Here is a 4,314-nt window from a genome sequence, read left to right as displayed (position 1 = left end):
AAAAAAAAAAAAAGAAAGGAGGAAGGGAAGAGAGAGGAAGGGCGAAAGAGAGAGAAAGACACAGAGAAAGGGACAAAGAGAAAGAGAAAGGGGGGAGCGAAAGAAAGAAAAAGAAAAAGAAAGCCACCATGATTCATAGCTAAGACCGAGAAGGAGTGAGGGTGATTTTACTAAACATCTGTTTCTCCCCCCTTGATTTAAAGTCTGAGGAACTGAGCTTTACATATAACAGATGCACATATAATACCAAATATAAAATACCCAGTTGGGGCAGTGCCTGTGGCTCAAGGAGTAGGGCACCAGCCCCATATACTGGGGGTGGTAGGTTCAAGCCTGGCCCCCACCAAAACTGTAAAAAAATAAAGAATAAAATAAAATACCCAGTTGATGCCGGCCACATGCCAGAATAATATCTTCTTATGCATACATCTCCTCGCACCCTGGATGTAACCTGGCACATGATGTTATTTACCTAAATTAATTTTCTGAGTAATAGATATTTTTTTCATTCTGCTAAAGGAACAAGTTTTCAAAAATTATCATTTTTTCTCAAATGTATCGCATACTTCTTTGATTTTAAACAGAAGATACTAAATGGAATTGCATGTTTTTTATTGACTCAGGGTCAAATGGAAGAGAATGCTGGAAAGTGCTCTGTAAACCCAAAGCACAATACAGCCACACACCATTCTTCTTCCTGTCAATGACTGCGCCCTCCCGCTACCCAGCCCCAGCCTTGATGGTTCTGGAGGTTTGGTGGCCTGTTTTTTTATAGCTTTTCTGTGCTCTCTGGCTCTCACTTTTTCTTGTGGGGACACGTTGTCTTCACTGGGCTCTGCCTTTCTGCTGGCTTGTGAAATCTTATAACCAAGCCAGTTAAAAAGGTATAACAAGAGTAAGTGTCAGAACTCTCCGGCTTTGCGATCCTGGGCAAATTACTTAACTTTTCTGTACCTCAGTTTCCTTACTTGTAAAATGGCAATGAAAACAGTACTTATTTTAGGGTACTATTGAGAAGATTAATGAAATAATACATATCAAGTGCTCAGGGTGGAAGCGGAGGATAGTGAATATGCAATGAATATTGGCTACAATTAAAACAATAATTTAGCGTTATTAGGAATGAAAGATTTCTTTTCTGTGACACGCATGGATTTCAGATTTTCAGAAGGAAGATCTTTAATTTTTGTTCGCTTATTTCCACTTTCTTGCCTTGATTCTATACAGTAAGGTGGCCAGTTAGATAGTGACCTCCAGAAACTAGGGGTAGGAGGTCACTTTATTAAGAAGCCGGTTTAAGAAGGAGCTGAGATTTGACCAAGGAAATTCAAGTGCTCAGCCTCAGCCTGCTCAGTCCTGGGACCACCCTTATCAGCTGAGAATATTTTCTTAAGTGCACAACCCCCAGCTCTGCATCCCCCGTGCAGTCCATCCTCCTGTCTGCACTTCCCTGAGAAGTAAGCACAGTAACAGCAGCTGCCACTCACAGAGCACTTGCTCCGTATCAGGCTCACTGCTGCTTTTTGTAGTCTCACCAGTGAGTTTCCCCCCCACCTCCACCCCCAGAGTCCATAAGATGCTGGAGACTTACTCATTTTCCAACAAGGGGCTGACTCCCAGCTGGGGCTAAGAGGACCCTGTCTCCTCACTCCCGCCACACAGTCTCACATTCTTGGTCCAGCCTCTTGGTATCACTTTGAGTCTCACCTGAGGCATCTTTTCTGCATCTTGGCCAAGCCAAGTGAGCACACACGGGGATGGCAGGAGGCTAGAAGGGATGGCAGGAAGGCGGTGGCAGATGGCAGGGTGCTAATCTCGACACAGACCTGCCTCTGTGGGAGCACCCAAAGGATAATCTCCAGATGATGAGGGAGGGTGGCCCAAGTAACTCTCATGCTTGCCCAAGTTACATTTTATTTTTTCATTGGCTAAATAATTTTGGTTTATTGATAGTACATGACCGATATAAACTAATCTCAACTTCTAGAAAGAACCTCTGTTGAAAGCTTCATACGTTTCCTCCTGTATATTTTTATCAAAACAAACCCACACATACGAATGGGATCATACACTTTAAGATATTTGTCTGTCTGTCTGTCTGTCTTCTTGCCTTTTCACTAGCAGCAGATTATAGTGGTTAAGAACATGGACCCTACAGCATCTTAGGCCCCCTCCCCACGGGGCCCCCCTGATGAGTAGAGGCATGAGCTGCCTGCAGCATCTATCACACAGGAAGTGCCCCAAAAAAGCGTACGCATTTTAAGAAAGGAAAAACCTGTATTAAAATAGTAATACTCAGTATATACTAATAACAAAAGATGAATACAAGTCACATTTGAGTGTCTCTTATAATTTGCAGAAGTCAAACGTGACTTGAGAATGACAATTTCAATACCCTTTTATTTCCTTTCTTAAAATGCGTGTACATTTTTCATGGCGCCCCCTGTATTTACAACAGCAGCTTGGGCACAGCCGCTGCTACACGCTTTATATAGCTGCATCATTAGTATGTAGGGATCCACTCTGCTTTCTCAAAGGCTGCGTTATATTCTATCCTATCGATATTTATTAAACTAATTTTCTATTGGTGGACTTTAGGTTTTTCTAATTTTTGGTATTATAAACAATGATGAAATGTACATTTCTATCTATACATATTTTTAATACTTTTTCCTTTGAATAAATCTCAGAGAAATAGCATTATTAGAGCAAAAGACTAATAATCTTGCCGGACTTTACTCCAGAAAGGTTAGATGAAATAATATTCCCACCAAACCTCACATCTCATTATCATTCTTTGTCATCTTTGGTAGTCCAAAAGGGAAAAGAATGAGGTCTCATTTTTCTGTGCTTCAGTTGATTAAGAACAAGGCTGAATCCCTTTTCATTTCTTGCATTCCTATCTGCTACCCATTACTTTATTAAGGTAATTACTGAAATTATTATCATTTTGTCCTATAGGTTGCAGGTATTTTTTTGCCAGTTTGTAGTTTGTCTTTAAACCTTGTTTCTGGTTCCTCATGCCTTACAAAAGTAAGTGGGGGAGAATGACTTGGAGCAAGCACCATTTTAGCAGTGACGGTAAGTCAACTCTCAACTCACAGCTAGGGATCCACGGGGCAGAGAGCATGGAGGGTGTCATGACAAGCAACCTGAAAATCAGCTTGGTCTCAGGGATCTAAAGAATAACCTAACACTATCAACTCTTTTTTGCCATTCAAAATCTGGTGAAATTTATCACCTGAGTGCTTGTACAAAGGATACTGGGTCCTTTATCTTTCATTCTCTTCCCTTCCCTAACCTTCTGGCATGGACGCCACACAAACAGTATGTCTGGTGTCCAGGATATGGGGCATTGGAGCTGGGGTATGGGGAATACTAGACAGAGATAGTAATCCTTTGGAGACTGATTACAGTAAACAAATAAGTTGCGTGACTGAGTAAATAAGCAAATGCATTCACGATAATGGGAGGCTGGCTTCTCACTGTCAGAGGGAGAATTCACAGAGATGTTAAGAGGGAAAACTAAAGGAACCTCAAGGTGTTAGATTAGAATCGGAGCTATCACTAACTAATAATGTTTTAAAATGTATATTTGGAGTATTTTATGTTTGTATATATAAAATATACACATACAATAATATGTATGCATATTATATATACACACATAGAGATAGGTTTGAAATTGTTACAGGCCTATGTGTTTCTGGATGTGGACACCTATGTGTTCATATATTCACTAGCTCTATTCCCTGAGACACTGACTGACCCCTCAGTAGCAGTGAAACCGAGTGCTGAGATCTTGGTTTCTAAATATCCCCACCTCAAAGGCTCTATGGAGAATGAGCGATTTAGGGCTGGGACAAGGGAAAGTATAAAATAAGCCTGGAACATCTTGTTGTGCCATGAAGGAGTGAAATGCCCAAAGAATGATGGATACAGAAGCCACTTGTATAAGCTCCCACCAGCCAAGATAGGACAATCTGAGAATTTAAATAATGAGAATATCAAATTATAGTGCATTGAATAAAGTAGGAGTCCAAGAGTTCATACTGATATAAATAAATGGGAAGAAGAAAAAGTTTTTCCCAATAGTAGAATGCCTATGAGCAAATGTAGATCTGATAAGGGTTTTATGTTCGCAATATGCAAATCCCCCTATTGCAAATCAATAATAAATGCATTAATAATTCAGTTAAAAATAGGCAAAGGATTTGAATATAGTGTTTATAAATTGAATTGTGTCTAACTTCCAGTTGAAGCAGATATTTTGAAGTTCTTTTTTTTTTTTTTTTTTTTTTTGTGTTTCCTATT

This window comes from Otolemur garnettii, unplaced genomic scaffold (assembly GCF_000181295.1).
Source record: "Otolemur garnettii isolate 467f Iridium unplaced genomic scaffold, OtoGar3 scaffold00111, whole genome shotgun sequence".
Classification (NCBI taxonomy): domain Eukaryota; kingdom Metazoa; phylum Chordata; class Mammalia; order Primates; family Galagidae; genus Otolemur; species Otolemur garnettii.
The sequence above is the reverse complement of the archived record's forward strand: the minus strand, read 5'-3'. Positions refer to the sequence as shown.